The sequence below is a fragment of the Eptesicus fuscus genome, chromosome 5 (genome assembly GCF_027574615.1).
Source record: "Eptesicus fuscus isolate TK198812 chromosome 5, DD_ASM_mEF_20220401, whole genome shotgun sequence".
In the NCBI taxonomy this organism is placed as follows: domain Eukaryota; kingdom Metazoa; phylum Chordata; class Mammalia; order Chiroptera; family Vespertilionidae; genus Eptesicus; species Eptesicus fuscus.
In genome coordinates this window covers 16,984,286-16,996,544 of record NC_072477.1, presented here as the reverse complement: position 1 = coordinate 16,996,544, position 12,259 = coordinate 16,984,286, and the positions used below count along the sequence as shown (strand labels likewise).

The 12,259-nt window shown below is 42.6% G+C and overlaps 1 protein-coding gene and 1 pseudogene across 2 annotated transcripts in view; both read left to right on the top strand.

Annotated features, from left to right (window-relative positions):
* LOC103292215 (thyrotropin receptor) overlaps positions 1 to 12,259 on the top strand; it is a 79,813-nt gene that overhangs the window by 21,816 nt on the left and 45,738 nt on the right. The window lies entirely within an intron of this gene.
* Positions 8,913 to 9,254, top strand: LOC114234056 (small nuclear ribonucleoprotein Sm D1-like; annotated as a pseudogene).

The window sequence follows — 12,259 nt, the reverse complement described above, 5'->3', positions numbered from 1 at the left end:
CCCCAGTCAAGGAAACTGAGAAACCTGGGCTCCTTACGACATGAGCCTGCTGGTGGTTGGGAGGGTGAGGTTAGTGATAGACCTTCTGGGGAAAAGCATACTGCTCAGCTATACTTCTCAGTCATTATCGGTTCTACTCAGATTTCCATTCTTTCCTTCCAAGTCAGCCTGATTCGTAGACTCTTCATTCATATTTACTCTCAATATCTATCTTTCTCTCTCTCTCTCTCTCTCTCTCTCTCTCTCTCTCTCTCTCTCTCTCTCTCTCTCTCTCTTCCCCCACCCTGCCCGGCGCCTCCCTCCCTCCCACATCTCACAATAAAGTCTTGCAGTTTTGCTTCACTTGTCCCTTAAGCACTCTCCAAGGTTTTAACAGTTTTCTAAGTTTTTCCCCCAGTGGGTAGCAAAACGAATAAATGAACAATTGTCAGTTGCAAAAGGGATCCAGGACCTATATAAAGACTCTCTCTAGTACCATCCTCTATCCCTCAACCTCACTCCCCTTTTTCTTCCTCACTTACACCTGGAAGGGAAAGACAGAATCACCTTGACCCTACTGGTCACAAGTAAAATACAGAAAAAGCCAGCACAGGCCATTCTAGACCTTAAAGGAAAGCAGAACAGAGCTTTCTGTGGCAGTTGCAAGTGAGGAGTTGCCTTGGCCAAGACCAGACAGCCATCCCCACCCCCTTCTCCACTTCCTTTGGAGACTTGCTTGGCTATTGCAGGAGCAAAGCTCCTTACCTGCAAGTCTAACATTCAAACAGCTCTGAATACTGACCATTTTCCGGTAACTCATGGCAGTAGAACTTAGCTCAAATTGATGTGAGGTTATCGATAGTCTTTATTCGCTCATACATTTACTACAAAACTATTGATTACCGGTAAGATTGTGTTTAAGGCATGACCGCAGATCATGCGTGGGTAAAATAAAATATTATATTCTCTTTCTAAAGTCTAAAAATTTCTGAGTTCCAAAATACATCTGGCCCCAAAAATTTCTGGATAAGGAGTTATATGGCCCTTTATGCCCTGTTTCCCTACATCTTGTCTTTCTAGTGAAGTGTAGAAGTTAGGGGCATACGCCCAGTAGCCCCAGGTTGGATTCCAACCCTGTCTCTGATATCAGTTGTGTGTGACCTCGCTCACTTTGTTTAACCTCTTTGTGCCTCAGTTTTCCCTTTTGAGAAATGGGAATAATAACAGTACCTACCACAGTGTTGTTACGAAGATTAAAGTGAGTTTATCTATGTGAAGTACTTTCTGGCACGTAATAAGCACTTAGGTTTACCATCACCATCATCCTGTGTCCTTCTCCACTACCAACAAGCATGACTTAATTTCCCCCCAAGCAGCACATTTTTGTCTGTAAGGATGTTTTCAAGCTATAGGCTCTGCCACTCATTGGTTACGTGCTTTGCCAAATCACCTAAGGTTTCTGAGTTTGGGGTCAGTTAGGAATGACAGGAAGAGGACTAAATGAACAGCAGATAAGAGTTCTAAACAATTTGTCCTCTGCCTAAAATGACTATGGTACTTGGGTGCAATGAGATTAAATTGCTTTTGCATGTACAGTATTAATTCCACCGATGTCATAATAAACCTGTAAATAAGTAGTGAGGACACTACCACCTTCATTTTACAAATGAACAAAGGCTTAAAGAGGTAAACAACCTGCCCTCGCAGTATGAGCTATACCAGCTTCACCATGGCACTATCTTGCTTCACTTCTTAAAAACAAAAGATACATATTTTAGAAAAATTTTAGATCTATATTTGGTGTCTCAAGTTATTTTTAGAAATATGCGCAGTATTTGTAGCCTCTTTTTCATTTCTAATACAATTATACACTAGTATTGTGTTTTTTCCTGTCTTTTTCTTAATTAATCTTGCTGTGATGTTTGTCTGTTTTATTAATTTTTTTCAAAGAACCATCTTTTATATTAGTCTATCAAGTTTTAAAAATTATGGTACAACATTTATGGCCTAAGAGAAATACTAATTAGAATATTTAGCCATATATAGTAACTTCTAGGAAAACAGATGTTTCTTTGTTTCAATGACACTGAATAAAGCCCCCTTGAAAGATGTGAATTAAGATTTTTTTTCCCCCTATGTGGCTTTTGCAAGGAGAATCTTAACAGGTATACATGACTGTAGATACATTTAGGTGTTTTTCTGATGAACATGTTAATATAGGACTTATTAGATAAGCGCCATAGTGATAAACATTGTTGCTACAAGCTAAACATGCAGGCCCTGTCTTCTAGGAGTTTTCAAGCCAGTGAAAATGTATGGCCTCTCTTTGTTGTCTACTATTCTCTGTTGTGAGTCAAGAGCTTTGTTAACCAGTCCTCCTGACACTGGGCACTGGGTTCCCGGGAGATTAAGTGATGGACCTGGGCCTCACCGCCGTGAGCTTGGATTCCATCCTCCAAAGCTTGCTCTTCCCACCGGACCACATGTATGGCCCATGGGGTGATAGTTACTCTGCCCTTTTAGAGTCTGAGAAAACACTGTTTGGTGATCTGGCATCATCTATGTTTACGTGGCTTGATTTGGAATAGAATATAATCCTAGTTCGTGATGAAAGGATTTCATGAGTTAACTTTATGGGTCATGATGTTTGTGCAGGGGGAAAATGTGCACTAATCTTTTTTTCAATCTTCACCCTAGAGTATGTTTTTAATTGATTTTTAGAGACAGAGAGAGAAAGAAACATCGATGTGAGAGGAAACATGGATTGGTTACCTCACACACACACCCCGACTGGGGACTAAACATGCAACCTGGGTATGTGCCCTGATCAGGAATTAAACCCACAACCTTTTGGTGTTTGGGATGATGCTCCATCCAACTGAGCCACTGGCCAGGGTATACTCTTTAATTCATGATTAAAATGAATATACCCACGGGAGATGGGCCCATAAAATTCATCTTAATTGGAGAAATGCAGTAAGTAAATCTTTCAAAAATATCTAACTGGTTCAATTATTTCAGTCTAAAAGCCAATTTGGAGATCTGTTCTATATCAAGGTTCTGCAGCCCGCCTGTGAGATGGAGCTGTTTTTCATTTGCTTGCAGCCTGGAAGAAGAGTGAAAACAATGTCAGGATGGTCCTGCTCAGAGCCCTAGGAGAGCTGCCTTTATGGAGTGTTTGTGTCCCCAGGAGGAAATGAGATGATCTGAACCTATGGGTTAGACCAGAGAGTGGCTCGGTATTAGCAGCCAATCCACGACCTTAGAAGTCTCCTGAGTCACATGATGACAAGTATCTTTAAAAATAAACAAACAGAAAACACTCTTTTATTTTTTTTAAATGTTTTTATTGATTTCAGAGAGGAAGGAAGGGGGAGAGAGAGAGAATCATCAATGACGAGAGAGAACCGTCGATCGCTGCCTTCTGCATGCCCCCTACTGGGGATGGAGCCCGCCCTGACCTGGAATTGAACTGTAACCTCCTGGTTCATGGGTCAATGCTCATTTACCAAGCCACACCAGCCGGGCACAATTATCTTTCTGATGGGTGTTAGAGTCCAGAATGGGACAGGGATAGTTATGTCTAGGAGATTTAAGGAAGGATAAATGAGACTGTGTGTGTGTGTGTGTGTGTGTATATCCTATATAATAAAAGGGTGATATGCAAATTGATCCTAACAGCAGAATGACTGGTTGCTATGATGCGCACTGACCATCAGGGGGCAGATGCTCAACGCAGGAGCTGCCCCCTGGTGGTCAGTGTGTTACCACAGGGGGAGCTCCGCTCAGCCACAAGCCGAGCGCAGCGGCAGTGGCAGGAGCTTCTCACACCTCCGCAGCAGTGCTAAGGATGTTCGACTGCTGCTCAGTCGGAAAACCCCCAAGGGCTCCCAGGCTGCCAGAAGGATGTCTGATTGCCAGCAGGTGGACACCCCCGCAGGCGTCCTGGACTGCGAGAGGGTGAGGCCGGGCTGAGGGACCCCCACACACACAGTGAGTGGCCAGATTATTATGATCTTTGAACACATAATAATCTGGCCACTCAGTATATATATTAGAGGCCCAGTGCATGAATTCATGCATGGGTGGGGTCCAGCAGCCTGGCCAGGGCGAGGGGACATGGGCAGTTGGCCAGCCTGCCTGCTGGTCGAACTCCTGGTGGAGGGAACAATTTGCATATTAGCCTTTTATTATATAGGATATATACTGAGTGGCCAGATTATTATGTATTCAGAGATCATTATAATCTGGCCACTCGGTGTATATATACAGTGTGTGTGTATATATATGTGTATGTGTGTGTGTGTGTGTGTGTGTACACACACATATATGAAAAGCCAGTCAAAGTGCTGAGGGCAAAAAATAGCTTTCAATAGATTCCTTCTCCAGTTCCTACTTGTCCTCTTGATATCATCCTTAACACCCCTCTGGACTTGTCATTACAAGCCCTGAATGTTTCAAACTACACAGTTAGTGCCACTGGACTCTTTAACATGCTCTAATTGCCACAATTTCATTGGAAGGGACCAGGGTTGGCAACCAAACTGAAGCTAAGGGATTTGACCGTAGCATTCCCACACCAAGTAGAAGGCATAAATTACTTGGAGACCTGGTCATAGTTCCTGCAGCTATTGGTCATGGCATGTTAGCAGAACACAGTCTCAGAAAGTTATTTCCTAAAAACTTTCCAAAGAGCTGGTTCTTCTCACACAGAGAGTTTTGGCCAATTGCAACGACAGGGAGAAACTAGAGTCTCAGGAAGAACAGAATTTAAGCCTTAAGTTTCATTTTGTTTTGGATCAGATGTTCCTTAAACATAAACCTTCACCTGATCCTAATTTTCATTTCAATTCCATAGACCGGTGATTTAAGTGTTGGGGATAGAGTTCTTAGAATCTGTTTATGTGGTATAAATACAGAAATGGTCTGGTTCTGAGTATTAGGATCATGATCTATGCTTTGATAATAAACTCAAAACCTCTCTAAGTCACGTGTTATTTTTTGAAGCATAGAAATTGGACCTCACAAACAACCTAAATCCCTCTGTTTGAGAAACTAAATAAGCACTGAGTTTTCTTGCCATAAAGTTCTGCACTGCATCTAGAATGCTTTTTTAAATAATAGCCCTTGGATTCCTGGTCAAGGGCATGTACCCGGGTTTGAGGTTCGCTCCCTGCCCCCAGTCAGGAGCGTGCTGGAAGCAACCAGTTGGTGTGTCTCTCACTTCGATGTTTCTCTCTGTGTGTTCAGTTTCTGAGTTGGCTAGATTCCAAAAGTTTGCTTGTAAATCTGTGTGTGTGTGGGGGGGGGGGGGGGTGTTAGACTTTTTAATGCATTTTTTTCAGAGGGTGGTCAGCGTCTCAGGCCGAACCCCAAAACCTAGTTCATCTATTCTTGTAGTAGAACTAGGAGTAGATTCAGTTTTGTGTTTAGAAATGGTGAGGGAAGTTCATGTTTGCTTCTATCTTTAATCATTTCCAATTTGTTAGAAACATAGACTTGTTGGCCTAGAACCCCCCACTAGATAACCATTCAGTGAGTTTAGATAGTTGCTCAAGTCAATAATGTTTTAAATTATTTATGGTGGTTATGGGCATGGACTTTGAAGTCAAAGAGATCGTGCTTTATCTATTTACTCAACCAATTCTTTTTGATATCTCACCATTAAGCCAGACACTGATAGAAACAAACTTAAAATGATGAATGTAACTTCTCTTACTAGCTTACACTACATTGCTTTTCTCAGTGGTATTCAGTTTTCTTGGTTATAGGAGTGGGAGAAAGATAAAAAAACATATGCCTCATAGAGTTGTCATTAATATTAAATGAAATTAATGCATGGAATGTATCCTATATAATAAAAGGTTAATATGCAAATAGTCCAAATGGCGGAACAACTAAAACAACCGAACGACCCGTCGCTATGACATGCGCTGACCAACAGGGGTCATTCATGGAACATGGCAAGCGTCAGCCACGGCAGGATGGTGGAGCAGGTGAGGGGGGGTGCCAGACCAAGATGGGGCGCCAGTCGCTGACATCAGGGCAAGCCTCTGGTAGTTACTGAAAATTCTTTGCTCCCACGCACCACAGTCCTGCCCGGAGCTCACACCCACTGCCAACGTTGGAACCTCCATTCGCACCCACTGCCAGTGCCGGCCCCATTCGCACCTGCAGCTGGCACCGGAGCTGCCACTCGCACCCACTGCCAGTGCCCTGCACCGGTCCCGATCACTCATCGCCATCACCGGTTGCAAGTGGCAGCTGTCAGCCCTTTTCGCCCTGAGGGCTTCTCCACCTCCCCTGCTCCTGAGGGGTGATTGGGGCAGCAGCTGCCACTCACACCCACTGCTGACGGCAGCCCCAATTGCTCCATGCCATCAGTGGGTGCAAGCGGGCCAGTGCCGTCAGCAGGTGGAAGCGGCAGTGGCAGGAATGGGGCTGCTGACAGACAGGGGACCAGGAGGCCACGGCGGGAGGGGCCATGTGGGGGCACAGAGGATGGGCTGAGACCTGCCCCTGTGCCTATGGTAGCCTCACAGCCCACAGTTTTCTTTCAAGGTGCACAAATTCGTGCACTGGGCCCCTAGTTTAGCATAAAGTAAAATTTCAGTGTATGGTAGCCACTGACATGACTGTGGACCAACCCCTCATTTTAAAGCTACAAAAGAGCTCACTCATCGTGGCTCCGAGGTTGAGCGCTGATCTATGAACCAGAAGGTCACGGTTCAATTCCCAGTAGGGGGTGTGCAGGAGGCAGCCAGTCAATGAGTGTCTCTCATCGTTGATATTTTTATTTCTCTCTCTCTCTTTCTCTCTGAAATCAATAAAAAAAATACTTTTTAAAAAAGAAAGTTTATATGCACAGGATGATTTTATGAATAGTTGAGTACTTACGAAAATAGTAAAAAAAAAAAAATTAAGCTGAAAAAGACTATATCACTCAGGCATTATCACTCTCATTTTAGCCCACCCTCTCTTACCTGGGCATAGGCTTTATTGTCAGACAGCCTTTCCAAGATGGGCACAAGTAGCTTTAAGCTTCCTGTCCCCATTGCTAACAATTCTGAGAAGACTGTACAGAGAGTGGTGGGTTGTCAGGGGTGTAAAGGGGTTCAACTCCACTTGAACCACATGGAATAAATTTATGAGAAAGAGGGTTTCTATTCCTAGGAAGCAAGGATTAAAGAAAGACATGATTGGCAGACAACAACCATAGCTACCATACTTCACTTTAGTAAGACAAAGCAGGGGAGGGAAGGGATGTATATGGGTGGTGCTGGTGGTGGTGGTGGTGGGTACACCCATATGTGTTTGTGAACTGGGATTATGATGTTAAGTCAGAAGCAGTGGACTAGAAACTACAAAAATGATCAGTTCCTAAAGAAAAAAAATAGATGAAGCGTGACCACTCCCCAAAGTAAATTATTATATTTGCATTCAAATTTCTTCATGTTACACTATTTTGCACAACCCCTTCTTATTTAACATAGAGAAGTCAACTACAACTCCAGGTATTCCACCAATCAAATTAGGATTCCTTTGGGAGCAATTTTCAGAAACCTATTACCATTTCATGAAGATAGAGGTGACAGTTAAAGATAGTCCTAGGCCTACCTAGAGATCACAAGGCCAAACCAGATTTCCATACCAGGTAAGTGCAAGTGATCAACCTGCTTTTATTTGCAAAGACCAAATCAGACAAGTACACTCATGAAATTTAGGTCCAGTGATATAAAAGAACAAGAAAGGTAGACCTTCCCGAAGAAGATTCCAAAACAATCTGAAGCTGATATCACCAAAATACATGGGCTACAGCAGAACATTTTAAACAAGTATAAGTAACCGCTTAGTGAGTTTATGTAATGAGCAGGGTAATCAAGAATTTACACTGCTTTACCATGATGATCGTAATTTGCATCGACCCAACATCTTTGATCTTAAAGTGATGCTCAAAAATGTTAAGAAAAGTCTTGCCCCTATGGCTCAGTGGTTGAGTGTCAACCCATGAACTAAGGGGTCTCAGGTTCAGGTTCGATTCCCAGTCAGGGCACATGCCAGGTTGCCAGCTCAGTCCCCAGTGGGGGGCATGCTGGAGACAGCCAATCAATGATGTTTCTCTCTCATTGCTGTTTTTATCTCTCTATCCCTCTCTCTTCCTCTCTCTCTAAAAAAAAAAAAAATCAATAAACACCTATTTTTAAAATGTTAAGAAACATAGCACAAAGTCACACAGAATGTGTCTCTTTGCTGATTCATCTCTGATCAACCTTCAAGGCCGTTTACCTGTCTCCTGCGATTCGAAAACTGCTGTCAGCATCACTAACCTTTATAGCACTGAAGAACTCATCCCATCAGCTTCTGGGTTTTCCCACCTGTGTCTGCTTGTCTTCTTTACTAAGATAAGAGCAAAAGGATTCTGGTTTGGGTTTGTTTTTGTTTGTTTGTTTTTGGTTGGTTGGTTGGTTGGTTGGTTGGTTTTTGTGGTTTTTTGCATCTTTGTTTTCCCTAAGTCTAGTAATGTAGGGGAAAGGAGAAAGAAAAGGAGTAAGGGACAGGACAGAAAGGGAGGGGAGGAAGAGAGAAAAGTGAAATAAATCATATTTTCCTGCCTCTAAGGAAATGAGCGATCAGGTAGCCTGATTTTTAGATCATCAAAACCTCCAGGTTTTTGGCCATTCCTACTCCAGTTCCTCAGCCTTCGGTTGTCGGGTTTTGCTTACTCTCAGATTGAAAGCATGATGGCGAAGCTTGTGAGATTTTTTAAAAATATTTTTTTATTGATTTCATTGATTGGCTGCCTCCTGCACGCTCCCTACTGGGGATTGAGCCCGCAACCTGGGTATGTGCCCTTGACCAGAATTGAATCTGGGACCCTTCAGTCTGCAGGCCAACGCTCTATCCACTGAGCCAAATGGGCTAGGGCAAAGCTTGTGAGATTTTTGATGAAATTAAGTCATGAAACTATAACCATCGAGTTAAAGAATAGAACCCAGATCCATGGAACAATCAAAGGTATAGATGCAGCATGAATCCTCATCTTAAAGCTGACAATGACCCTGAAGAACTGAGAACCCGTACAGCTGGAAACACAGTATCCAAGGAAATAACATTCGATATTTTATTCTGCCTGGAAGCTTAGCTCTGGATACATTATTTGTGATGTTAAACCGAAGGTGAAATATAAGAAAAGCAAAACTGTTACAGATAGAGGCCCAGGTAGGGGAAGAGGAGGAGGACATGGCCAGGGCAGAGGAAGAGGAGGTCCTAGGTGATAATGTCTCTCAAGATTACTGCTTCAGAGTGATAAGTGATTTGGGATATTTTTTTCTACAGCTTTTGTTGCTTACAGTATGTCAGTTTTTAACAAACATAAGTGTAGGCCAAAAAGTAGAATGTAATGAACAAAATAAACTGATGAACAAAATAGATCCAGAGACAGAAGCATGGAACTGACTGTCAAATCTCAGAGGGAAGGCAGAGGTGGGTAGGTGGGTGTGGAGAGATTCACCAAAGAACTTGTATGCATATATGCATAACCCATGGGCACAGGCAACAGTGTGGTGAAGGCTTGGGGACGGGGAGGTCAATGGGGAAAAACAGGGACATCTGCAATACTTTCAAAAATAAAGATACATTTTTAAAAAGCAACCTCCAAAAACATTGTTGAATGACAATAATTGCTCTACCACTCTGGGAAGAAATGTGCAATTTTAAAATGTTTTGAATCAATTTTTTATGTTTACTATATTTTTTGTAGCTTACAGAAACCACTTAGCACACTTTTAATTATGTGAAATGTACAGTCTGACTCATGATCAAGAAGATATTTTCTAGATAACAATATCAGTAAATGTATGGCTGCACTTTCCATGTAGATCTTTTATTCTATTCTAAGTTTACAACCTCACTTCTCAGGAAGTGATGCTACTCAGTAGCTGGTACATTGCGTTCATTCCTCTGAAAGTGGGCTTTAAAATTGCAGCTATTAGCTCTGCCCGGCTCACTGGTGTCTGCAGGGCCTGAGGCTTGCCTCGTTCCCAAGACCGTCAGGCATACACCCTGAAAGAGCTCCAGAAGCACGGCCACAACAGGATCACCTAACCAATCCTGCACCACAAGGTGCATGATTTGACCATATTTTTGGAGAAGCACCCCAGTGGGGAAGAAGTCCTGAGGGAACAAGCTGGAGGTGATGCTACTAAAAACTTTGAGGACACCTGGCACTCTACAGATGCCAGAGAACTGTCCAAAACATATAGCATTAGGGAGCTTCGTCTAGAAGACAGACTAACGATAACCAAGCCTTCGGAAGCTCCTATTATTGCTGTTGATTCTAATACCGGTTGGTGGACCAATTGGGTGATCCCAGCCATCTCAGCACTTGTCATAGCCCTAATGAACTTCCATATTATGGGGGGAAATATGAACACATGCAAAATGACCCCAAGAAATCACAGATCAATGGTTAAAATATTAAAAACAAAGTGTGAAGGACCTTTGCTTGCAGGAATATTTTTTTAAATACACAAAACATGCACATAACATAAACTACCTCTGCTGAGACAAATTAACAAAGCAAGATAAAAATAATTTAAATCTTATAGCCACCAAGATAGTAAAGAATTATGAAACAAAGAAGAAGAAAAGGAAACCAGAGAGGTGAATCCTAGGAGTGGTTGATGGTTCTGGAAGAGATGATTAAGGTAGAATTTGGGCAGAGGTTTTGGCAGCCCCATAGGGCTAGATGGTTAAAAGTAAATTAAAAAATGTATAAAATTTAGCAAAAATTCTAAGTTCTGTTCAGACGTGATCTCTGGTAAATGTCAACACATCAAGATGGGATCCCAAAGGGCTCCACCTAAGAGTAAGGAGTAACTGGAAAAAAACTTGGGGCTGCAGTAAAGTTTAAATCATCACAGTCCCTATAATTAAAAAATATTTTTATTGATTTCAGAGAGGAAAGGAGAGAGATAGAACATCAATGATGAGAGAGAATCATTGATCGGCTGCCTCCTGCATGCCCCCTACTGGGGATGGAGCCTGAAACCCGGGCATGTGCCCTGATGGGGAATCTAACTGTGACCTTCTGGTTCATAGGTTGATGCTCAACCACTGAGCCATGCCAGCTGGGCTCAATCCCTATAATTAGATGAAGGTGATCTAAGATTGCTGGTGCCCTAACCACCTACCAAAGGCAAATGTAAGTCCTCCTTGGAGGAAGATAATTCTAGGCCTCAAATACTTGTAACTTTTTTTTTTCATATACAATGTCCTGTACATCAAGAAAATGAACCAGAAATGAAAAGGGATATCTCACTACAGAGCCTACAGGTATTTTTTTAATTATTATAAAATCATTTAATGATATTTATTATTAACAACTTTATGTTTCTAATTTTGAAAATTTAGATAAATTGGAAAAAATACAACTTACCCAAACTGACATAAAAAGAAATAGAAAATCTGAATCATTCAATAAACTTAAAGGAATTAAAAACTGTAACAAAGGCACATTGTGATTTCCCCAGTTACTCCATTCACTTTTTCTATTTAAAACTTTATTTTCCTATTTTTGAGAAGGGATTCCTTTATTTGGAATCTTACTTTACTCAGTGTTATCAAACTTTTCTATGTTTTACTTTTGAGGATTATATATGCTGACTTCTCAATTATATTTCAAACCATAGGAGGGCAGACCATGTGGCTTAGAAGAAAAATAGAGAGGAAGAAGGGAGGTCTGGGAAAAGGAAGGAAAAAGAGAATTGTGTTTCTGGTTTTTACAGTTCTATATCCATATCCTCTGCAGCCTATGTATAGCCTTCTGACATAGAATAGTCATAAAAGGACCGGGACAGTATCCTATATAATAAAAGGCTAATTTTAATAAACGGCAGAACAACAGAACAACCGGTTGCTATGACGTGCACTGACCACCAGGGGACATGTGCAAAACATGGCGGGCATCGCCACAGCGGGATGGTGGAACAGGTGAGCAGGGGCACCAGACCAAGGCAGGGCACTGGTTGCTGTCATTGGGACGAGCCTCTGGTGGTTACTGAAAATTCTTTGCTCCTGCATGCCACGTCCCTGCCTGGTGCTTGCACCTGCTGCCAGTGCTGGCCCTGCTCACACTGCTGCTGGCACCCAGTGCCGGCCCCGATCGCTCGGCACCATCAGCGGGTGCGAGCTGTGGCTGCCGACCTCAATCGCCCCTCAGGGCTTCTCCATCTCTCCCTGCTCCTGAGAGGCAATCAGGGCCAGCAACTGCCTCTCACAC